Source organism: Lissotriton vulgaris, chromosome 11, assembly GCF_964263255.1.
Source record: "Lissotriton vulgaris chromosome 11, aLisVul1.2, whole genome shotgun sequence".
Lineage (NCBI taxonomy): Eukaryota > Metazoa > Chordata > Amphibia > Caudata > Salamandridae > Lissotriton > Lissotriton vulgaris.
In genome coordinates, this window is record NC_141699.1 from 879,260,828 (window position 1) to 879,286,186 (window position 25,359).

The 25,359-nt window shown below is 48.1% G+C and overlaps 1 protein-coding gene across 3 annotated transcripts in view; it reads right to left on the reverse strand.

Annotated features, from left to right (window-relative positions):
• AMMECR1L (AMMECR1 like) overlaps positions 1-25,359 on the reverse strand; it is a 1,368,157-nt gene that overhangs the window by 1,330,423 nt on the left and 12,375 nt on the right. The window contains exons 2-4 of one of the 3 annotated variants that reach the window (XM_086944025.1): positions 3,251-3,769; positions 2,920-3,123; positions 2,103-2,227 (exon numbers count right to left, since the gene is read on the reverse strand). The exons of 1 other annotated variant lie outside the window; for it this stretch is intronic. The gene's annotated coding sequence lies outside the window, so the exon portion shown is untranslated. Of the gene's footprint in view, positions 1-2,025; positions 2,228-2,919; positions 3,124-3,250; positions 3,770-25,359 lie in introns of all 3 variants that reach the window. One more of the 3 variants, XM_086944024.1, reaches the window with a different exon arrangement.

A 25,359-nucleotide genomic window follows, 5' to 3' on the forward strand; every position in this document is an offset into this window, starting at 1 on the left:
TGCACGCCTGGTGCTTAATCTTCCAAGGAGATCTTCTGCTTCTGCTGCCTTAAAACAGTTACACTGGCTCCCCATACACAAGCGAGTGCTCTTTAAGATACTGGTAATTACTTTTAGAGCGTACCACAAAAAAGGGCCTAAATATCTGCTCCCACGGTTCAAGCCATACATACCAGGTCGGAACCTGAGGTCATCAGACATGTGTCTTCTAACAGTCCCCAGATTTAGATTAGCCACCAAAGGAGGAAGATCCCTGGCCGTCCTGGGTACTAAAGCCTGGAATAAACTCCCACAAAGCCTACGGCAAATCCCCACTGAAATCGAATTCAGGAAAGCCCTGAAAACCTGGATTTTTAATTTACCAGACACGGTTAGCAAACTAGTCTAGGCTCTAAATATCCCTCCGGTACTATGAAATTGATGTGAGTAGTGTTTCCGGCCCACCATTCTAGGCTACGGACTACAGCGCCAAGATGCTCCTTTGGAGCGATAGTATGCGCTCTATAAAAACTATCTTACAATTACAATTAAAAGTGGGTGTAAGATGTTACTTACGATCCCAAACCCTTCCTTATCCTCTGATGAGGACCAGCTTTTGCGCAGATAGCGCCCTGGACAGAACCAAATTAGGCACCCCTTAATCCTCCGCTTTTTATCCTAGTTGTAGTCTGTAATTTAAGATATACAAAGAGCAAACCATCATCTCCATTAACTTAGCAGCTCAACTAAGAAAATTGGAGCCCATTTAATGTCTGCTACCAATGTATCTTTGACTGCATGAGAGGCAAAAGGGAGAATTATTCCAAAGTTTCAATATGTAACTCCAAAGTCGAAAAGGTAGATCATACTGGAGTCATTCTGAAGTCATCTAATGACTCCAGCCTGCAGTTAGCTGTAGTTATCCGCTGAAGTCATCCCAAACCATCCTGTAGTATGTGTATAGGGCAAAATATTTAAATTAGATGACTCTAAGGCATCACAAAAACTACTCCGGGATGGGGTCCCGATTACTTCAATTGAATATGCATGATGATCTTTTACTACTCAAGGAACACCAACTTTTCAGGATGAGTTAATTACTACAGGACAACGTCACAATGACTGAGGATTACTCTAGGATGTTTCTAGGACAACTTCTGGACGACTGTGAATTACTCTAGCATGACCACTTTAGAGTAAGTGTGGATTACTCCAGAATGATTTTAAGAAAACTTTAGCATGAGTGCGGCTTACTATAGGATGACTTCATGCCCACTGCAAGGGGAGTGTGAATTACTCCTGGGTGACTTAGCCCCTTAAGTGCTGCCTCGGTGCATTGGCCGACGGCAGCACTACCTCCCCATTGCTGCGCACGACCATTGGACGTCCATTCAGCACTAGTTCCAATGGACAGCGCAGCACTGGGGAGGAATGTTTAATAGCAGCTATGAGGTTAAGGGAAATATCTTAATGGCTATTGGTAAACAATGAATGATTTATTATAGAGTGAGGGTAGTAATACTCATTGCAGTTTCTATGACATGAAAACATTCTATGGTCACATCTTCTCAAATCAAGTGCCCATCAAGTACTTTAGATCAACTAATCTGTTGCTAAACAAGTGCTTTGAGGTGAATGTCCTACGTACCATCCTGTAAAATAGGGAATTGTGTTTGAATGTAATAAATGTGCCTCGTTTATACAGTCCAATAAATTCTAAGTAACTAATAAGAAGCCAACATTAAACTACAGCTTTGGCATAATACTTTATTGTTCTGCACAGTAAAAGGTTGTGGTGGAGTAAGGGGGGTATAGAAAAATCTGAAGTAGGAACTAGCAAGAATACAACACACTTTGTATTCAAAAGAATGATTTTAACTTGTGTTACTCCCTCATTCAGTAGAGATTGCTTTAATTTGTTTATAAGACATGACCTGACTTTAATAATATTGCGATGTGTGGGGAAAAAACTAAACAAGCACCGGTTGAAATAAAATGGATCCAAAATGACTTCTAAATTCAATTTTATTTAACTGAAGCACGTACCAGGTTCCAAAAGGGCTTAGGTTACCATAAAACAGAATAGTCAAAGTAGACAAGAAATGGTCAATAAAAACAGGTACTTTGTTGTTTGCTGGCTTTTTCAGTTCTCTTCTGGCAAGGGAGATCTTGGAAGCAAGTTTTCACTGCATCATTTTGATGTTCATGGTTGGCCGGCTTTTGGCCTCGTACACAGATTTCATAAACTCTGAAAGGATAACAAAACCATAGATTAGGTGGGACAAGCAGTGCTTTACAAGTCTTACTTAGTGATTGTTCAAAGAGGGTGCTGCCTTCAAAATGCAACAAAAATATAAGCTTCCAATAGTTTGCTTATGGAGAGTGATGGTAGGTAATTTGTCACGTTGAAGGTGGAGAAAGAACATTTCTATTCCTGAACTGTGATAAAGAAAGAAGTAGATTAAAACGATCACTCATAGTTAAGCGAGTGTATCCGGAGATGGTCAATCAGCAAAGCGTACCATTTCACTTTTTGCTCTCCTGCTCAACAAAAGAAAGAACGAACACCTTCGTAGCTGTGCCCTACATGGACCCAATTGTTAGAAAGGATAAAGTCTTTAGGGATTGTGTTCAATTATTTATGAGATTGTTCTGCCACCCAAGTTGTTAAACTGGGTAGCTTATCTACAGAGTGCAAGTGCTGCCCAAGTGCGAGATAATGCTTGGGGTGGTGTGTGCCATCAGTGCCGTTTGTTGTCACCAAACTTCATGGTAGAGCGATTTCCTTGAGACCAGAGTACACCAGCTCATTCTCATTTGGAGACAGTTAAGAATGGAAAGGCAATACAAAACAGCAACAGAATTCTTTATGCGCTCACTGGATATGCTATGGAACTAGATGTAACAAATGGTTTATGGTAATTGAGACATGTGAACTACCTTATTAAGCTTCAAACGTTTCTTCTTCAAGGGAAGCAGTTCCATCATGATCCCTGGCAACACCTCTGCCACTTCTTTTGTTAAAAATGTATCTCACTCAAACCAGAGACGAGAAAACTTGCAGTGTTGCAAGCATACTTGGCTTTTTCCAACAGCTTGTGCAGTCCTCTTTGGAAAGTAATCGGTCATCTAGGCATAGCTCACCTAACAATGACAAAAATAATGTTTTTAAATTAATAAAAATAAGGTAGATAAGCATGAAATGTATCCACAATAATACTTCGTTTGTAACATAGATATATATCAAAGGAGAAAAAATGAAGCAAATCACCCATTGTCTTGCAAATGATCCATTGAATATTTATGTTGAGGATTTTTTGTAGGACGTTTAACCTTGTCAACGCAGACTGCTGCCGGCAAACGGTTTATAGCCATCTCCTTTCAGCACGTGCCATATAACTGAGCTACAATGGAAACAAATATTTTCAAGTTAGCAGAATTGGTAAACCAAAACATTTTTGTGCTATACAGGTGGAGGGTGGAAAAAAAGTGTTATGGATTTAGGCGATGCAAGCTATATAGATCTCTGGAAATTAGCTGCCATCTATCTGGTCAAAATAGAATATCCTTTACTTATCTTTTAGGCAGTCAATCTCAGAATGTACAACTCTCACTTTTGCCCGTAAAAGTATTCACTCCTTTTTCATACACGTAGAGTTGGAATCAGAGAATAGGTGTTCTCTCCATTAATGATTGAAGAGTAATACATAATTTCATTAGGGAGCAAGTGTCTTTATCCCAGTGTGAAATTACGCACTTTAAGTGATCAAACAATCATAGTCTTCCCGACCTGAAAAAATAAGAGAAACCAGTGAACATAAAACCACTTCTATGCAACTGTTTATAACAAATGTTCTCATTTGCTAATTCATATTTTTAAAAGTTATGTTAAAAATGCTTTGCAGTCGAGGCAATAATGAACTACATTTACTCTGTATTATAACAAAAGAGCAAGTCCTAAAAAATGCCTTGATCACCATGCAAAGTAAAGTAGGTCTGCAGGCTTATTCTATACAATTCCGAATAATTAATGCACTTCTAAAATCTCAGCTTACGTGATTGGTGCCACTCTCAATGCTTGTGAACTGGTCTTGAAGGGGAGTAGGATGGTGCACATCAGTGATCACAGCAGCAGCATAAGTGTCACTGTAGGGCAGGTCATTTGATGTTGAAAATAGGCACTGACGGACATAGTCACAGACTGCATTTTTTAATGTGTTTTGACGTACTACAAAATGCTATTCACAAGCCTATGTGCAGTGGACGCCTCTCCTATCTTTCAGTGCAGAGATCTCACCCCCCCCCCTAAAAAAAAAACTCCTGACTGCCGATTCTCCACATCATGAATTACCCGCCGCTAAAATCTACATCCGAGTAATGAATGCAACTCATCAGTTAATGCCGATTGTGGAGATTAGGTTATGGGCCCACAGTAAGCTATTCGGTATTCTGCTACCATGTACTTGCTTCCATTGTGCATCTATGTACCTTCCATGTATTTGGATCTGTGCGTTAGTTACTTTTCTCCTGAAAAAGCATATCCAACGCACTACCATATATCTCATCCTGTATCTCCATCAATATCTTTAATCTACATATACTTACCTCATTTATGCATCTATATAATTTCAGTGTACTTATGGATCTACATATTTACCACTTTCTTCTAATTTAGCATTTCCAATGCCCTAACCTAGTTCTCAGCCTATATTTCTCTCAATACATCTTCTAGCTCAACTTTTTGACTCATCTCAAACTTCTTTCTACCACTCTTTCCAATGGACTACCCTATTTCTCACACTATACATTTATCAATATATCCTCTACACCCACTCTCTCATTTATCTCATACCATTACTATGATCCCTAAAATAACCCTTTCTATACTCTCCCCTACTCTACTCCACCTTGCATCATCTGACACCTCTTTTTACTATACCGATCCCCCAAAACAAACCTTTCTAGACTCTTACCTCTGACTCTTCCCCCTCCAAAACCCCTTTTTACTCATCCAAAAGCCCCCTCCTACAGCAATAACCTCCCAAAATAAATATATCCAAATCCTTCACTATCTCCCCCCCCACTATCCTTGTCAAACAAAATAACAGACTAACATGTTCACTTCTCAAATTCCATATTCCATTATACTAATTCACCAATAATCCTTTATGGGTTCCAGAGTAACCTGCTACTCGCCAATAAAGCATTTCAACACCCCATCTGGGTTACAAGCGCTATATAAATGCAAACCTTTTTCCCTTTTCTACCCTTCCCCAACCCTTCTCAATCTAAATAATTGACTAACATATCCACCACTCAAATTACTTTCATGTTTCACCATACTAATTCCACACTAATCCTTATGGGGTCCAGAGTAGTGTGTTACTCGCCAAAAAAGCGCTTCAAAACCCCATCAGGGGTAGCAAGAGCTATATAAATACAAACATCTTTCCCTCATCTATCCTGCCGCCTACCCTTCTCTAGCCAAAAAACTGAATAACATATCCACCACTCAAATTACTTCATATTTCACTATACTAATTTTCAAACCTAATCCTTTATGGGTTCCGGAGTAGCGTGCTACTCGCCAGAAAATCGCTTCAACACCCATCAGGATTAACAGGTGCTATATGAATGCAAACCTTTCTCCCTCTTCTATCCCCCCGCTATCATGCTAACTCCAAATAACACACTAATATCCACCACTCAAATTATTTTCATATTTCACCATAGTAATACACCGCTAATGCTTTACGGGTTTCTGGAGTAGCATGCTACTCACAAAAAAAGCGCATCAATGCCCCATCAGGTGTAACGAGCGCTATATAAATACAGACCTTTTCTCCTCTATCCTTCTGAATCCAAATAACTGACTAACCTATCCACCACCAAAAATTACTTACATATTTCACTATACTAATTTAACACTATATGGGTCCCGGAGTAGTGTGCTACTCGCCAAAAAAGCAATTTGCCACCTTGTCAGGGGTAGTAAGCGCTATATAAATGCAAATACAATTAGTATACATATTAGAAGTAAATGTGTGAGGGACAGAGGGAAGTGGTTAGGAAATGGGAAATACTACTGGAGAGTGGGGGATAGAAAGGACTAAGGAGGGGTTAAGGGGTGTAGGTAGGGACATGTAATCACCAGTTCGGCCTTGTAAGCACCCTCCTGGATGTGAACATAGGCCTGGGGCACTGAGACACAAGGTGTTTAGTAGCTGTACATGCTCCTCTTCCCGTCGTCAGGAATGTAGGTATGGGCAAGTCATGACACTTCTGACCTACCAAAATGCCTTCTCCTGGGGAGAAATATGAAAGCTGGCCTTGCTCCTCAGGTATAACATAGATAAGACAGTGGTCTAATTGGGATTGCCACTGAAAAAGTGTATTACTGGCACCACCAGTAATTTTAGCTTTGACTGCAATGCCAATAATGATTTAGTATTGTCAAGTCAGTGACTGGTATTTCTGGTCTCCTGTCTGAGCAGCACTTTCTACATGTAGCTTTGTGTCATCTGCGCTCGATTAAGGAATTTGTCAAATTCCTGATTAAAAAAACACAAATACGTTTGCATATTAAGTTTATAATAAATAAAAACGACATAACCCATTTCTGGCAATGCATAGCACTTATGCATACATTTTATGAGATATATTTGAAATTTTAATTACTTAATTTGCAAGTGGACAGCAGACAGCAAGGTGGCCACCGTACACTTAATCATCCTCTTACAGAATAGAACAAGGCAGCATGTGAACAAAAGTGAGTGACACATAACTAGAACGCAACAAGCATTGGCCAAGCCAACAGGTCTCGCCTATGCAAGAACTATTGGCTTTAGCAATGTGTTTTAGCCATGTTGTTCACCAGTGTGACTGCTGTTCAGCATGGCTAAAGTTATAGGAGTGGGGTAGAATTGGATAGATTGGAATGGAGTCTAAATTGATTAGGGAAGAGTGGCATAGAGTAGATTAGGGTGGCCTGAGGTATATTAGAGTAGGGTTTATTGAAATTGAGTGGGGTGAAGTGGGGTAGACGAGTGCTGTCGATTGGAGTGGGGAAGCTTGGGGAGGAGCAAATTAAGGTAGATTGGAATAGGGTGGATTGGACTGGGTTAGATTTGGATAAAGTGGAGTGGTAGAGCGCAGAATGATGGAGTGGGGTAGATTGGAGAGGAGGGTGTAGATTGGAGTAGTTCAGGTAAAGTGGAGTGGGATACATTGGGGTAGACTGGAGTTGTGTAGATTGGTGCAGAGTGGGGGGAGATGAGTTGGATAGATTGGAGTAGATTAGGGTGGAGTGGGGTATAGTAGATTGGGGTGAGGTGAAGCGGGGTGCACTAGATTGGAGTAGAAAAGTTTAGATTGGAGTAGGGCAGATTGGAGTGGATTGGGGTAGATTTGAGTGGAGTGAGGTAGATGGGAATGAAGTCTGGTAAAGTGCGGTAGATTGGAGTGAGGTCGATTATAGTGGAGTAGATTGGTATGGAGAGAGCTAGATTACAGTAGAACGGAATTGGATAGATTGCAGTGGAGTTTGGAGAGAAGAGTGGAAAATTGGAATAGAGTGAGGAAAATTGGATTGGGTTGGATTAGAGCGGTGTAGATGGGAGAGAGGGTTGGATTGGAGAAGACTGGAGCAGAGAGAAGTACATTGGGTTAGTTGGAGTGAAGTAGGGTAGAGTGGAGTAGACTGTAGTGGGGTATATTGTTGCGAACTGGAATGGAGTAGGGAATTTTAGTTTACAAAGGTTCAGTGGGGTAGAGTGCAGTGGGGTGAGTCGAGTGGCATGTTGCAGTGTCTTTTAGTGGAGGTGCATAGAGTGGTGTGGCTTAGTGTGGGGTATGCATAGTGTGGTAGCCCACTGCCATTAAAGACAACACACTTTCAATTGCAATTCCCATTACTTTTGCACCGGAATACGGTTTTACTGCATACAACCGATAATGTGTGTAAATGTTAGCAACTACGGTCTTGGTGTGTTTTGATCGTATTCAAATATTTGGTTCTACCACACTTCAGAATTTTTTTTAAATGTGCTTCATTTCTACCAATTCTGATAAATCAGCACAGGTTTTTCTTGTGCTACCAAAAAAGAAGAAAAAAAACACCAACCCATCCAACATGCTCTCCTCTTACATGGGAACTCAGCAGTACTGTCACAAACTCTCTTACTTTGAAGTCAGAAAATGAAATATAAACACCAAGCTCCTTGGAAAAGAAACCCTGACATTTGACCTCAGTCATTGAATACACAGCAAGTGTGGTAATAAGAGAACAAGATTTCAAGGCCCTTTTATAGAAAGCAAATCTGTGGAAGAATACAGTAAACAAGATTTGGGCAACAGGAGGAGCGAACTCAAGCTGGACAGCATAAAGCAAATAAAAGCTAGCAAATAGAAAGCCAGAAAATGTATGTTACAAACCCCATGGTTAGCAACGGGCGAATGCATTCCTAGGCCAGTTTTCTTAATCCCCTCCAAAATGCCTTTAGCAGCTGTGTGGTAGGCTTTGACCTCAAAGGGAGCTTCATTAAGTAGATTAAATAAAAAAAAAAAATAGAAAAGGAAGACTTGAAACATGGTAGGAATAAAAAAATTGTGATGAATAGATGGTTAAACAAAAGAAATTGAGAGAAAAGACTGACAAAAAGGAGGCGTGGCTTTGGAGCCGAACATGGCGGACGCGTCTCCTTAGAGCTGCACAAGTTCGCCCCTTCTCAGGGCAATTATCCTGCTTCATCCTGACCCCAGCTGCTGCTACCGTGGGTCACTCACCACAAATCACACCGGGACCCTTGTGGCGGAGTTTGGTGGCGGCAGTGCAGGGCCGGGAAAGCCAAGACCTGCGCTCGATTGGCAGCGGCCTCGCACCGTGCCGCGTGCTGGGTGGGCCGAGCTGCGGCTGTCATTTGCTACAGCCGTTTGTGCTTTAGAGACTTCTGCTGCTGCGGCTGCCCTGCCTTGTGCTGCCCCTGGTAGGTGTGTGACACCGACCGGACCCTGTGGAGCTGCTGTGTGCGCGTGGACCAGGCTGACTCCCTGCAATGACGCTCCGGCATCGTGGTGGCCCATCCCCCTGCGTTCCTGAGCATCAGTGCCTACGGTGAGGACGCTCTGGGCCTGGTGGGGCTCCAGACGGGCCCGGAGCTCTGTGGCTGCCTGCATAGCGGGGACTGCCCTGAACGCCACCTGGGACTGATCGTCCTGCCCTGGGGCTGCGGATCCCACTACTGTGGGTGCGACCACGCGGGGGCACGCCAGGAGGCCTGGATCTTTGGCAGTAACTATCTGTGCCCGGCCTGGGTTGACCTTGCAGAGGCGACCACCTCTCTGCTGGGGTGTTTGTGCCACCTGTGGCTTTGGAGCCTTGCCGGTGAGTGACCCGACCTGCGACTGGTCTCTGCTGTGCGGCGCCCCAGTTGCTGCCCCCGCACCTGCCTTCTCAGGTGTGTGTGGTGTGAAGTGAGGCCTGTGGACCCACAGCTGTCCCGCTGACGGCGTGCGTGGCCAGACTACATCTTTTATCGCCCCACTCCCCAGGCAGGAAACCGCTCTATGGCGCCTGGGCTGCTCTGGAGGTGGCCCCTTCCAGAACACCTGGGACATCGAAAGACTTCTCACATGCGAAAAGTACCCCGAGATCGGACTGTGACTCTCGCCACTAATAACTGCCGCCATCTTCCACCAGCCTCCCCCTTCATCTTTACCCTCTGTGGAGGCCTACCCGGTGCAGGCCCTCTCGGTCTGCTCCTCCAGTTGCCATGGGCAAGGACAAGCATGGTGCGGCGACCCCCAAACAGAACACCATGGACCACACAACCGCCCCCGCTGGGAGGGAGGTTGCTGAGAGCCTGTCCTCCAACACAGCGACGCTGCTGGCGGCGATAAACCAGTCACGAAAAGCTCTCGAGGCCCAGATCGGGGCCATCGGTTCCGAGGTGTCGTCTTTCCCCAGAATCTTCGGAAGGCGGTGGACCGAATCACTGAAGCGGAGACAAGGGTCTCCACGGTAGAAGACACTGTATCCATCCTTCAGAAGAAAGTGGACAAGCTCGCCATGGTCTCACGGGAGCTGGTGTCGCGGGTTGAAGACGCAGAGGGTAGGGCCTGTCGTAACAATATCCGCCTGGTGGGTTTGCAGGAGGGCTGCGGGAGGGTCGGGGGGGGGGGGAGAAGAGTCATCGATGAATGATTTCCTTGTCTCCATGCTTTGTGATCGAGAGGGACAACCACGCTCTGACCAAGAGGTCGCGGCCTGGGGAGAGCCCGGGGCTGGTGATCACCCTCAACTAAGCCGATCGAGATGCCATCCTTCATTATGCCCATCTCCATAAAGACAAAATGACTTTTGAGTCTCATCCCACCATGGTCTTCCATGACTATACCAGGCTTGTCCAGCATCAGCGCCCGTCCTTCATGGAGGCCAAGCGACGGCTCCGAGATTTGAACTTATCCTACGCGCGTTTTTTTCCCGTCTGGATGAAAGTGATCTACAATGCCAAAACATTCTTGTTTGACACCCCAGAGGAGGTCTTTGCGTGGGCGGATGAGAAATGTAACCTCAAGTCTCACTCGCTGCTCCATATGCACTCCGCCTCCTCACAGGGCTCACACTGGAGCAATCGGCAGGATAGAGACACGGCTGCAAGGCGCCATAGATCCCGCTCCAATTGGCGAGCCCAGGGCCCGAGGGCACTGCGGACTGAGGTAGCCTCGGCATATGGGCATATCTTATCCTGTTCTTCTTCAACGGATGGACGATGTCGCTGGCTCCCTGTTGGGTCGTTCCAGATTCTGAGGGTCTTCATCACCGGCCCTGGAAGGTGTCGGACATTGTACGCCCTGAACGTTTTGGGTAATGTTGGATGATGGGGATCCATTGGGGGAACCGCTTGGGTCATCGCGTGTTCTTTGTACGCCCTGAACGTTTTGGGTAATGTTGGATGATGGGGATCCATTGGGGGAACCGCTTGGGTCATCGCGTGTTCTTGGAAGTATGGAGGTGAAGGGAGTGGGTCATGTGGAGCCGTTTGTTGTTAGTTCTATGTTTTACGCACCATGCACACAATTCCATGCTTCATCGCTACAATATTGTTGGTCACTTCACATTTTGAGGACTGGGAATGACCCACACCGCAGGTAATTCTATGTCAGGACTGGAGGCGAGGATTATGCTGTAACTTCCTTTATTCCTACAGCCAGCAGTATTCAACTCAAATGAATAACAAAAAAACTAGCACTCCCAAGGTGCTCTAGGTAGTCCATAGTGTCCACCAATCAGCATGCCCCGTCATCCCCGAAGGCGTGTGCTTCCTGGGACATCTCCTCTTTCTTTCCTGCTGCCACGCAGTTAAGTCGTTTTTCTCTCATGCTTTATGTTTTGGGATTATTTGTACCTAGAATGAGTTGCTTCTGGTGGTTTTCTCAAATGTAGTTATTGTGTGCATTTCATGTTTCATAGGAGTCACACTGTTCTGATTGTATTCGTTCTTTTGCTATTCCGCTGCTCATACGCTGTTACTCTGTATCTGTGAGCTCGGTGAGGGGGGTGATCTGCGGCGGGTCCGTCAGCCGACTCGCGGCGGCTTCCTCTTTGTTTCAGTGCGGCTGTCGGGCTTAAGCGCCCTGGTGTGCCCTTTTTCTTTCACTTGGCTTTGGTTTGGTTTAGGAGCCGCGGGAGCACTCCCGGTAAGCTCCGCTTGTGGCCCTGGCCGCCGCCGCAGTTGCCTGTCATCTCGCTGGGGGCGCGTCTGTTGTCTCACTGGTCTGTGTCACTTCCTGCGGCTGGGACCAGCAAGTTTGAGCTCGCCCGCGAGTGTGTTGCATTGGCAAGAGGCGGCGGAGAGTCTGGGACCATTACTCCTGCGTGCAGGTTGAAAATTAGCATTACTCCACAGCGGACAACCCTGGTGGTCGGACCATTGTTGTGAGGCAATTTATTTTCTGCGAGCATAACAGATCTTGCAGCTCGCCTGCTGTGGAGATGGGCTGGCCCAGACTTTGGACACCCAGTGAGTGGAGGGTGAGTCGCCCCGTGTTTTGACCAGCCGCCGGGCGGCACAAAAGTTAGCGCTTCGCGCCCTGAAACTACTGCCTTCTTGACCCTGCTTTAAGGGATTTTGGTGTTTTTCTCTTTGCAAATAATACTTGCCGGGCAATGGAGGCTGAATATTCGGAGAAGGAGACCCTCCAGGTCATCCCTTTGGATGACAAGTTTTGCGATGCGGTGGACTCGTCTATTCATAAGGCCGTGGAGGCGGCAATGGGGCCCTTTGAACGCCGCATCGTGACATACGCGTATGCTATCCAGGCGGAGCAGTCCAAACGTGCGGAGAAGCGAAAGCTTGATAAGGTGCCAGAGCAAGGAGCGCTTGAGTGCCTGAAAATGGCGTTTCTGGCCAAGACTCAGCGTTTGGACCAGAATTTGACCCCGAAAATCACGGAGGAACCGCAGTTTGCTGGTGATGGTGACAAGGATTCAAACGGGGAGTCCACGAACGAGGCAGGTCCGTCCACCTCCTGGTACCCCAGCATTCCCTCATCAGAGCCTTCGACGCAACATGAAGGGCCCATGGAAATGTTGGTCCCGGAAGACCTGGTGCATCCCCGGTCATCTGCTTGGATTCCCTCTCCAAAAGTGGCTGCGTTTGTGGCTCCGCAAGCCTCTAGAGAAGGAGTTTCGGGCCAGCCTTAGGGCTGAGTGGCCACTACTCCAGAGGTCGACCAGAAGATGGCGACTTTTCTCCAGAAGTACATCAGAGACCCTAAGAAGGGTATCAGCAGATCCTGAAAAAATTGCCAGGACAAGTTCCTGTATTTGACTGGTCCCTTGACGAAGATTCTTGAATTAGCCGAGGAGGCCAAGGCTTCGGGTTCTGCCTGGTCTCCAGAAGGCATCTCTAATTGGGCTCAAAGGGCGATCGTTTTCTTAGGAAACACCAATTACTCCCTTTCTACAGAGATGCGCTGTTCCTTCCTGCTGAAAGTGGACCCCAAGCTGGGAGATTTGGCCTCATCGGAGGCAGGCGCGGTCGCGGACGGTGGCTTGTTCGGGGACCCTTTCATAAAGGAATTGACGAAGTTTGTCTACATTCACATCACTAGACAAGGAGCAGATGTCAATAAAGAAGGTGTTCCGTCCGTGTGTTTTTGTCAGTGCCGGTCTTGGCAGGGGCCGCTTGGCCGGCAAGTTCTACAAGCAAGGCCCGTAGAGAGGTGGGAAGAAACCCGCAGATCCATGGCAAGAGTTCTTTCAGTCCCGATGAGGCTCCAGAGGCAGAGGTGGCAGAGGCCAGCAGGTGGCCGGTTCAGATGAGTGCCTTTCCTCTTTCACAATTCAGAGTGCCTCATGGGAACAGTCCAGCCCGAACTGCCAAGCCATGTCTTCCCTGGACCGGAAACAAGCTTCCGAGGACCGGTTTCTGGCATTCCAGCCGTCTTCAGCCGTCTTCAGCCCCACACTTGTGGCGGCCAATAGCCATGTCTGAACTGGGGTGGCAGAGTGGGCTACAGAACGGTGATGGGTTAAACCCAGATCTTTTGACTGGGTGTGAGTGTTTGATTGATTCAGATGCTCCGTCCATCAACACCCCTTTTGTACCGCTTTTGGCCGCCATAAGTGTGGCAGGGTATGCTCAGACGTGAGTCCCTTGCTCACTTTGCCACTGGATTCAAGCAAGCCGGGCTGAAGACGGCTGGAATTCCAGAAACTGGTCCTCGGAAGCTTGTTTCCGGTCCAGGGAAGACATGGCTAGGCAGTTCGGGCTGGACTGTTCCCATGAGGCACAGGGTCAGACTGATTTGCATATAGCCATGTCTGAACTGGGGTGGCAGAGTGGGCTAATGAACGGTGATGGATTAAACCCAGATCTTTTGACTGGGTGTGAGTGTTTGATTGATTCCAATGCTCCGTCCATCACCACCCCCTTTTGTACCGCTTCATATTACACAGCATTGGTTAGATCCAGGTGGGCGCTTCACGGTTATCTCTGGTACCATAGCCGGTAAACAGATCACAATTGGGAGTATCTACGCCCCTCCACCATTAGACCAGACATTCATAGAAAAACTAACACAGCTTTGGGGAGATCTCCCGGGCGGCCTGACTATACTGGGTGGCGACTGGAACAACATCATGACTGTTTGATCGGTGGCAGGCTTGGCCGCCGGATGTACCCCCTCCCAGATCCAAAATGAATATATTGGCACATACACTGGGCTGGGCTGACTCATGGTGGGCCTTTCACCCCTCGGAGGCCAGGTTCACATATGCATTGTAAGTCCACCCCACTCTTTCACACCCGGACTATCTGTTCCTCCCACACAGCTATATACATAGAGTGACACACATCCATTATGCCCCGGGGTCTCTCCGATCATTCGCCGGTCCAACTCAAGCTGCACCCACAGACCAGTTGAGCCCCCTATCAGTGGCGCATGTCTCCATGGCTGCTCCGTGGGCCAATTATCAGGAGATGTTACACCGGGCAATCGTCGACTATCTCAGTTTCAATGTCGGAACTTCCCCGTCCCCCCTCTGGGAGGCTTTCAAGCCCACTATTAGAGGTGCAGACATAAGCTATTGCTCAGGGGAGAAGTGGCGGTGCTTGGCGCAGGTGAGGGAGCTGGAGGATCGTCAGGTCCAACTGCAACACCAAATGGTTGAGGGTTCTGACTCCAGCGCCCGTCGGAATCTGCTGCATGTTCAGCACCAGCTTCATCAGCTGCTTACAGATAGAGCTAAAGAGGCCTGGTTGGCAACTCAATAAAAAAGATTTATCAATGGGGCGACAAGTCCTGCCAGATGCTCGACAGGCTATCCCAGGCCAGAACATCCCCGGCACAGGTCCCCCTTCTGAGGTCCCCAGAAGGCGATATGTGCGCCTCCCCGAGGCTTGCCAATTTCTATGCGGAACTATATGAGGAGCGCGAGGTAATCGTCAAGTCGCTTTAGATGACTTCTTCATAGATATCCCTTCTCGTCGCCTCTCTGATGAGCAACGCGACGCCCTGGAAAAACCCATTGCCCTAGATGAACTTCGGACGGCGCTTTCCAATAGCCGCCCAGGCGGCTTCATGTGAGACTTCCTGCGCCCTCATATGGGGACCCTCGGACCTCATCTGCTTGAGGCTGTTCGAAAGGCCTCAGAGCAGTGCATTTTGCCTCCAGATTGGAGACACACCGAAATCGTAGTTTTCCTCAAGCCTGGCCGCCCTCCCGAAGGGTTTTTATTGCCCCATTTCCTTGCTGAATTTTGTATTTTGTATACAGGATTTGGTACATCCGGATCAGTCTGGTTTCATGCCACACACTCCACCAGACTGTGTCCATATTCCCCCGAACTTAGACAGCTCATCTACACGGACTGATTGCTCCCTGGCAAGCTTTAGGCAGATCTCACTAGTAGAGACTCAAAAAGCTCTAGAGATCGCTAAAATCGGGCTCCCCTGTGGACCCCTGTCCCCCAAAAGTCATGTCACTCCTGTCCCACATTTTGGCTCCCACTATTCAAAAATTCTTTAACCTATCAATTTTATACGGTGTGATTCCGGCCCCCTGGAAGGAAGCACGTGTTCGTCCCATTTTAAAAAATCCAGCGGCTAACCCGTAAGAGCTGGGCAACTATCGCCCATCTCTCGGCTTCCTCTATTGGGCAAAATTCTGGAAAGCATTATTAACCAGCAATTGAACAGTTACCTCGAATCTAATTGCATCCTGGACCCCTCACAATCTGGGTTCCGTCGAGGTTTCAGTACGGAAACAGCTCTTTTGGCGGTTACCGACTCCCTGTGGAGGACAGTGGATGCTGGAGGATCAGCAATCCTGATCCTTCTTGACCCCTCCGCGGCCTTTGATACCATTTCACATGTCAGGCTCGCGGAGAGGTTAATATCCATTGGTGTTCAGGGTATGGCTCCTAAATGGCTACTGAACTTCCTGAAGGACAGATCCCAAACTATCATCATGGGCTCCTATCAGTCGGTGAAAATTCCATTGGATAAGGGTAGGGCTCCTGCCTTAGCCCTACCCTTTTTAGGTCTCGCCTGTCGATGCGCATGCGCATCGAGCAAGGAGAGAGTATTGGCACTTATCCGCTCTTTATCCACACTGCAAGGAATGGTGGCGATTCCTTGCAGTGCACGAGAAATTTAAGCTCAATGCGCATGCGCATTGAGCTTAAATGCGCGTGCACATGCCCCCAGCCGCCTGCCTTGCCTACTCTCTTCCACAGCCTCCCCCAGCTCCGCCCCCTCACTACTTGATTGCACGGCCGCTAGGCCGTGCCTCCCCTACTCTCCTCCCCCCTCCTCCTCTCCTCCCCTGCCTGCCTGCCGCTAGCCTTGCCTACTCTCTCTCACAGCCTCCCCCAGCTCCGCCCCCTCACTACTTGATTGCACGGCCGCTAGGCCGTGCCTCCCCTACTCTCCTCCCCCCTCCTCCTCTCCTCTCCTCCCCTGCCTGCCGCTAGGCCGTGCCTCCCCTACTCTCCTCCCCCTCCTCCTCCTACTCTCCTCCCCTGCCTGCCTGCCGTGTCGCACCTCTCCCCTCTCCGCCCCCTCCCCTGCCCGCCGTGTTACGGTGAAAGGCTTGTTTTTTAAAGTGTTGTGTATACTAACTCTCAGCCATGTCATTCCCCAGCCCTGCTATTCAGCACTTTTTCTCTCAGCTGTGTTCTGGTAAACACATTATGGTTTTAACTACTTTTTTTGGGGAGGAGCCTGCCTGCACGACAAGCTCACCGATGTAAGAAAAGCTGATCCGGAGGTTGCAAAACACGCTGTTTGCTCGACATTTGTGGTGTCTGTTAACGAGGAGTTTTAACATGCAGGCTCAAAGCGCACAACTGCTCCTCATTACAGCTGGCCGCGTGCCAGAAGATTTTTGGACGCAGGAGCTGAAATATAGCTCCACAACATCAGTTTAAATTAAAAAAATAAACCTGCAGGGTTATGTTTTTTTCTGCACTCTCCCTGCGCAGCTCCAGCCCGCCCTTTGCTTGACACCATGTCCGGCCGCGCGCCAAGCACTGCAAGCCCTGTGTTCGGATGTCGCGGTGGCACGTGATGGGCGGAAACCTCCGCCCAATCAGCGCGGACATGTGCCTCTCGTTATGTGTCGCCCTTCTCATATCGCCTGAAAAACACACTGTTTTGTTCTGTTTGCCTGGACTGCTCTAGTGAGCTTAAGGAAGTGACGTCATAACCCTGCCAAACAGTTGTCTTTTTGTTATGCTCATTTCTTAACAACCAAAAAAGTATATTTTAAAAAAAAAACGGGTTCAAGTCTCAAAGTCACAGATACATTCTTGCAACACTGTTTCTCATTTTACATATGCAGGGTTGCAATACTGTGTGTTATTTTCATAAGCTACATCAGTTCTATTCAGTGATGAAAAATTATCATTCTCAGTATTCATCTGGACATGAAATGCAGCTGTGCAAACTTAAAATAACTCTGTGGGGGTGTGTTCTTGGAGGGGAAGGGGCTCATGCTAAGTATTGCCTGAGAGGCACTTATGCACACATCAAGCCTCTTTACATTCACCCCCAAAATCTTGCTAAGCCCTACGATCGTCAGGTTTTTAGGTCTCGCCTCAACCCCTCACCCTCAACCCCTCACTCACCCTCACTCTCACTCATCCTCACTCACCCTCAACCCCTCACTCACCCTCACTCTCACTCATCCTCACTCACCCTCAACCCCTCAACCCCTCACTCACCCTCACTCTCACTCATCCTCACTCACCCTCAACCCCTCACCCTCACTCACACTCACCCTCACTCACCCTCAACTCCTCACCCTCACTCACTCACCCTCAACCCCTCACTCACCCTCACTCACCCTCACTCAGCCTCAACTACTCCCCCTCACTCACCCAAAACCCCTCACCCTCACTCACCCTCACTCCCCCTCACCCTCACTCACCCTCAACACCTCACTCACACTCACCCACCCTCACCCTCACTCACCTTCAACACCTCACCCTCAACCTCAACCTCAACCCCTCACTCACCCTCACTCACCCTCACTCACCCTCACCCTCACTCACCCTCACTCACCCTCACCCTCACTCACCCTCACTCACCCTCACTCACCCTCACTCTCACTCATCCTCACTCACCCTCACCCACCCTCAACCCCAACTCACCCTCACTCACCCTCAACCCCTCACCCTCACTCACCCTCAACACCTCACTCACACTCACCCACCCTCACCCTCACTCACCTGTAACACCTCACCCTCAACCTCAACCCCTCACTCACCCTCACTCACCCTCACCCTCACTCACCCTCACTCACCCTCACCCTCACTCATCCTCACTCACCCTCACCCTCACCCTCACCCACCCTCAACCCCTCACCCTAACTCACCCTCAACCCCTCACCCTAACTCACCCTCACTCACCCTCAACCCCTCACCCTCACTCACCCTCACTCTCACTCATCCTCACTCACCCTCACCCACCCTCAACCCCTCACCCTCACTCACCCTCACCCACCCTCAACCCCTCACCCTCACTCACCCTCAACCCCTCACCCTCACCCACACTCACCCACACTCACCCCCACTCACCCTCACTCACCCACCCTCACTCACCCTCACCCTCACTCACCCTCAACCCCTCACCCTCACTCACCCGCACTCACCCTCACCCTCACTCACCCTCACCCTCACTCACCCTCAACCACTCACCCTCACTCACCCTCACTCACCCTCACTCTCACTCACCCTCACTCACCCTCACCCACCCTCACCCACCCTCACTCTCACTCATCCTCACTCACCCTCACCCACCCTCAACCCCTCACCCTAACTCACCCTCACTCACCCTCAACCCCTCACCCTCACTCACCCTCACTCATCCTCACTCACCCTCACCCACCCTCAACCCCTCACCCTAACTCACCCTCACTCACCCTCAACCCCTCACCCTCACTCACCCTCAACCCCTCACCCTCACTCACCCTCAACCCCTCACCCTCACCCACACTCACCCACACTCACCCTCACTCACCCTCACTCACCCTCACTCACCCTCACTCACCCTCAACACCTCAGCCTCACCCTCACTCACCCTCAACCCCTCACCCTCACCCTCATGCTAAAGATTTACAAAAAAACCCATAAACAATTCTAAAAGCACTAACTCTAATGCTGCGAGACCTATTGCATTTCTAATGCTTGTTCCCTTTTTAACACCTATATGGCACCTTTGGCTAAGCTAGTGGAAGCCCTGGGGTTCGAAACCATCTCGTATGCAGACGACACCCAGCTGCTGTTTAATATCGTCTCAAACCGGGAGGCAGACAGACTCCGCTTTACCACAGGAATCCTGGAAATTTCTAACTGGATGACTAGCAACGGTCTCCAGTTGAATCCGGGTAAGACGGAAGTCATGCTTCTTGGGAAGGCTGCGGCAGTTTGGTCCGAGGACTGGTGGCCTACCCAGCTGGGCTCCCCTCCTATACCAAAACAGTGTGTCAATCTTGGTATTAAGATGAATTATTCACTTTCTATGCAGGATCATGTAGCCACTGTCTCAGGGGCCTGCTACTATAGGCTAAGACTTCTGCGGAAAATCTTTCCTTTTATCCCGATGGAGCACCGTAGAACACTGACCCAAGCTATGGTCATCAGCCGCTTGGATTACGGCAATGCCCTTCTAGCAGAAGTTGGAATAACATCCTTAAATAAAATACAGTTGATCCAAAACACGGCGGCCAGGTTGGTGCTGAACATGCCGGCAGGATCCTCTTCGCTGCCACTGCTAAGAAACCTACATTGGCTGCGTATTAAGCAAAGATCTTTCTTCAAAGTTTGCTGTCTGACTTTTAACGCCCTCCAGGGGCAGGGACAAAGATACTTGCAGAACAAATTGGAAATACATATCCCGAGCCGTCCATTGAGGTCGAGCTCGCTGCAGCTACTGCAGACTCTGTAGGTCAGGGGGCATGGCTTTTTCCTACCTGGCCCTCAAATACTGGAATAGCCTGCCAATATCTCTACGAGAGATTCAATCATATCAAAAATTCAGGAAACATCTAACGGCTTATCTGTACTAAATGGCTCCCTACTCCTCAGCTGCTCCTTTCCTTGGGTTTTCTGAGTAAGCGCCGAGATGCCCCACGGTGATTCGAGCGCTATACAAGAAGGCATAACATAACATAACACTGGCTCACAACACCGTGGCGGAGGCTCATCGTCTGGGTCGCCCCGCGGAGGTCTTGTTGGCGGACATAGACAAGACATTTGACTCGCAGAGTTGGACCTACCTTTGTAAGCTCTTAGAAACAGTCAACCTGGGACCCCACTTCAGGGCCTATGTGAAACTTATATACTGATCTCACTGCTTCGGTTTGTGCGGCCGAATGCTGCTCTGCTCCCTTCCCTATCCACAGGGGCACAAGATAGGGGTGCCCCCATTCCCCTCCCATATTTGCCTTAGTAATCAAGCCATTAGCCGCATGGATGTGCCTTGACTCTGTCCTTCGTGGGCTGGAATGGTTGCCGAGAAATCGGACAGGATCGCGCTATACTCTGACGATGCCCTGTTCTTCATATCAGACCCTTGGGCCTCCAGGCCCAGTGTGCTCCAAATATTGGGGATTTTCGGGGAAACTTCAGGACTTTGCACTAACCCGTCCAAATCTATCCTGTTCCCCATTTGCAGCGAGCAGAGAAGTCAGACTTGGGCCTCGCAACTGATCGTTGCAGACACGGGCTTCAAGTACCTCTGGGTATACATCACACGGTGTCTTAACGATGCTTGGACGCATAATATAGCTCTGCTGCTCCCCGACGTCCGAGACGAACCGATGATTTGGTCCCACTTACCTCTTTTGCTACACGGCAGGTCCGCCATTTTCAAAATGGTGTCTCTGCCACGCTTGCTCTATCGGCTGCAGAACTATCCATATCCTACCCCCCCCCAGCCCCGTCGTGGTTTCTGCAAATAAATGCACTCCTGAATCGCTTCCTCTGACAGGGAGGTGCAGTATGGGTGGCGCTTGTAACATGCATCCAGTCCACGTACTGTGGTGGTATTGCAGCAGCCGAGGTCCGGGTATACTACTGGGCTTCGCACCTCCTGGTGATCAATGAATGGTGGCATGGTTCTAAGGCAGATCCGGCCTGTGGTGGAAAGCCTCTTTATGGCGGATACTCCACTGCCCCCTCTCCTGTACAGTTGCTCGACCTTGGAGGCATTTCTTCCGGCCTGCCGGACAGTTATTCAGATATGGAGGCGGGTGGTTCAGTCTATGGGTTGGTGGGGTAAGTTGACAGGCACCACTTCCCTCTGGCAGGGACCACACCTCCAGCCTGTCTCGGTATTAGTGGGGTTTCGTAGGTGGGACGATATTGGAATATTCACTATCAAACATTATGCAGGGGTCCACGCTTACATCCTTCCAGAGGCTACAGGCGGATTTCGACCTTCACAAATCAGTTTCATCAGTACCTGCAGCTCCGTCACGCACTGATCCTCCTGATACAGCATCTGAAGTCCTTACCAGAGTTTCACCCGTTGGAAGGTCGGTTATTGATGGGAGATCTAAGGGCCCACAAAATCCAGCAAATTTATCAAACCCTCACTACACACTCAAAGACCACTATACATCGGACCAGGGCAGCGGACTTGCCCGCCCTGACGGATGACAATTGTGCCGAGGCGCTGTCTAGCCCCAGGTACTCCGCCGTTTCTACTAGAAACAGGCTGATCCAATTTAAATATCTCAACATAATATATTATACATGCCTTCACCTCTGGAAGATGGGGGCTATTCAGTCCCCCACATGTCTCAGCTGTGGCACAGACGAGGAGTCATTCCTTCATACGGTGTGGAGCTGCGGGGCTTTGCATCTCTTCTGGTCGGGCGTTTTGTCTTGCATGGGAAGAGTACTGGCATGGGGCATATTAGCGGACCCCTAGATTGATGCTACACAGCACAGAAGACATGGGGTGGACAGATATTAAAAAGACACCTTCTGTTCTTGTGCCTCACATTGGCTAAGCGATAAATTGTGCAGCATTTGAAGGCTAGGTCCCCACCCTGCATAGCTGATTGAAAAGCGGCCATGGAGCGGTGCATTTCAGCAGAGGTTACGGTGTTTGAGGCAAGGGACTGTCAGCAGAAGCATGGGAAGATTTGGGCTACGTGGGCCAAGTACAGGGTCATCAACGTGTCCTTAATAGCGCAGCCAGTCACCAGAGACCCTATAGAACGACTCGGGGTGAATGATTTGCCAGTTTAATGCGTTAGTGCTACACAGACATAGACGGAAAGTCATTTGATGTGTCTATATCATGTTTTTTATGGTATGTGGGGTGAGCCTTCGAGGGGGGTGTTCTTTGGTCTGATGTTCCGCAGACCTCAGGGGTGGGTAATTTTCAGTACCTAGCGTTTCTACAATATGCCTTTCAAATGTATGTTGCTTGCTGGCCTTGGCCCTTCTGGTACAATGGAAAAATCAATAAAATCTGCTGGGAAAAAAACTGACAAACAGTATAAGACGAAAAGAGAATAAAGGTTTGAGGGAGGAAAAAAGGTGACAGAATGAGTTTCAAGCATTACTTCTTATATAGGTTATCCAGCCCAGGTGTTTTTATGTCTGGTGATTTCAATAAAATTACATATGCAATAGATTTAAACTGCAAGGACGTTCAGCCACGCCTCTTCTTCTACTGGCCTGTTGTGTCATTTACATTTTTGTCCCACCCACTCCAACATACAGTGACCAAAGGGTCAGCTCACTCAAGCCAAATACTAACTTCACTGTAACATCATTCTTCCCTTTCATAAGGAACATATTGTGCGATAGCATAGATCATTCAGTGTCATCAACTGCTATAGGACGCGTGAGATCGTGACATCTGAGAAAAAAAAAATCATTGCGTTTACACAGAATTCGGTACCTATAGTCCCAGTTTATAATCTCCAAGGCAAAGAGCACGATTACAGTCGCAATGTGTGATTAAGAAAAACTGTCCAATAAATGTGCCATTCAAAACTTCAAGAATAAAAAGGTACCAGTAGTAGGTGGGCTGAACGGAAAGATGGACACTATTATTGCCACCACTTGTCTATTACTTGTCGTTCCTTAATGTCGAAAATGTGACGGCCCCAGCAGACTGACAGAGCAATGACTAAAGAATAGTTTTGCAAACAACATAGCCTATGTGAGGTGATAAACAGATGTGCTCCTAGAAGACAGCCTCCAATCGTGGAAGATATACATGCACTAGAAAAAGCCACAGGACTGCCCCCATTGTGAAAACCATACGTACAGGGATCGCCAAAACTCAGGCTAAACTTAATAAATTGGAAGCTAAGATGAGTATGCGTCATACCTGCAGGAACCACCTGATAGTACCACGAAAAGAGCTACTGTCTTTGGAACCAAGGAACCAGGGTCGAAACTGCGACCCTGTGGATGCCCTTGTACAAGCGATCTAATCCCTTCGGGCTAAGTTCTACTCAATAAAACTAAAAAAAAAACCTCATCCTATTAGAGACTAAAAAAAAACCCCAAGCATTTGCAATTTAATAGGTCTCATATCTGCGGGAGTTTAAGCTATTGGTACCGTAAATGAGAATGCCTTTTATTTATGTGTTTTGATAATTAAAAAAATGAATTAAAGGCATTATCATTTAAAATGCCAATAGCTCAAACTCTCGTAAATGTGAGACCTATTTTATTTCAAAGAAGCAGTTGCCATTGTCCCGGGCACGCTGAAAGGGCCAGTCCTCATGGTAGGTAACAAATGAAGTCAAGGCGGTACTAAGGAGGGACTAACAAGCCGATTCCTTGATCAGACGCCAGCATTTACAAAGGACAATGACACAAGCCAATGAAAATATGGGCGGGAGAGGGTGTAGCTTCAAGTCCCTACCTGAATACAGCATGCCTCGCAGAGCTATGCATGCGCTGCCCAGGCTGGACCTAAAAATGTATCTGGTAATAATCAGGCACGATCATGCTAAAGAAGTGGTCCTAAGGACCAGTGAGCATTTGTGCCACTTGTAATGCTGCTGAAATACTTGCTTATTACAGAAGATCTCATATAGGTTTTCTACAGCCCATACTGCAAATACATGGGTGCACATTTTTCATTGGTACAATGTCAAAGGGATGTTCCCTCCTTTTCCTCACATTGTGACCCCACGCAAATAAGGAAACACGTTTGCCTCATCTCCTTTCTTTGGATTGATGATGCAGACACAGGTGCTCGAGGCCTACTGAGAGCATGCCACATATGAAGCCACACACAGTTAGTGCCCCCAAATGTACGTTTTGCGATAGGCTGTAGTTTCAGGTAGATGGGTGTAAGTCACACAATGCACCCATCTGAAAAGGAAAACGTACCCCCCCTATTAAAGTGGGACCAGTTCCCCCACTTCCTTGAAAGATGCGGAGCTGTGGTCCATCTTTCACTGATGTGCTCCTTACTGTTCAAGCATCAATAGGTGTTTTCACTTGACTTTCCCAATTTACTTGGCATAGATTGGGACCATGCACAATATTAATATAATACAGCCATGGTGTGGTGTGCTGAGCATTAAAAGTTTACACTTGGGCACAGGCCCCGACGTTTGCAAATTGCTGCCTTCTGACTTCAGAAGCTGTATGTTTAGCACCAACCCTGAAGAAACACTACAATGCACTGCAGAATGCAGGCACTCTTTTCAAGGAACTAACAAACTAGGCAACATTATAGAAAATGATCACTGCAAGTGCTAATTTAAGACAAGGGACATATGTCACATAAAGGGATTACAAGGCACATTATTTTAAGGCAGTCTCTGCTACAGTTTGGGGGGACTGGTATCTTTCCTAGTTATAGAGTTCGATCAGTTTTATTTTACCACTTAAGACACTGGTAAATGGTGGTTTGGTAAAGGAGCTTAAAAGGCATGTAATGCTTATGTCTTTAAATGGTTTAGCATTTGTTGACATAAATAAAGTAAAAAGCTCTCAGGTCACTTCGACACTTTCAGGGGGAAAAACTCACCTCTCTGCTAGCTGCTTTCCTGACCCCGGTCTCCCCCCCGCCGCCGCAGCAGCTCACCGCCATTACAGCACGGCCAGGAGGGGGTCTACATCATCCGGGAGCCTTTGCGGCGGAAGCCACCACCGCCCATCGTTCATTCCGCGCCTGGAGGCGCTACAAAAAGGAGGAGAGCCCCCGCGTCGTGGGACAGCGCCAGGGCTAAGCCCGGGCCAAGGGCTGGCCCGTTTGAGCCCTGAGAGGCTGGGCTGGGCTGGCCCACCCCCCTAACATCTGCGACTGATACATAAAACAGTAAGTGCACTTATCCCTATTAGTACCTCCTACCAGTACCTATTCACAACTTGAAATGGCTAACCA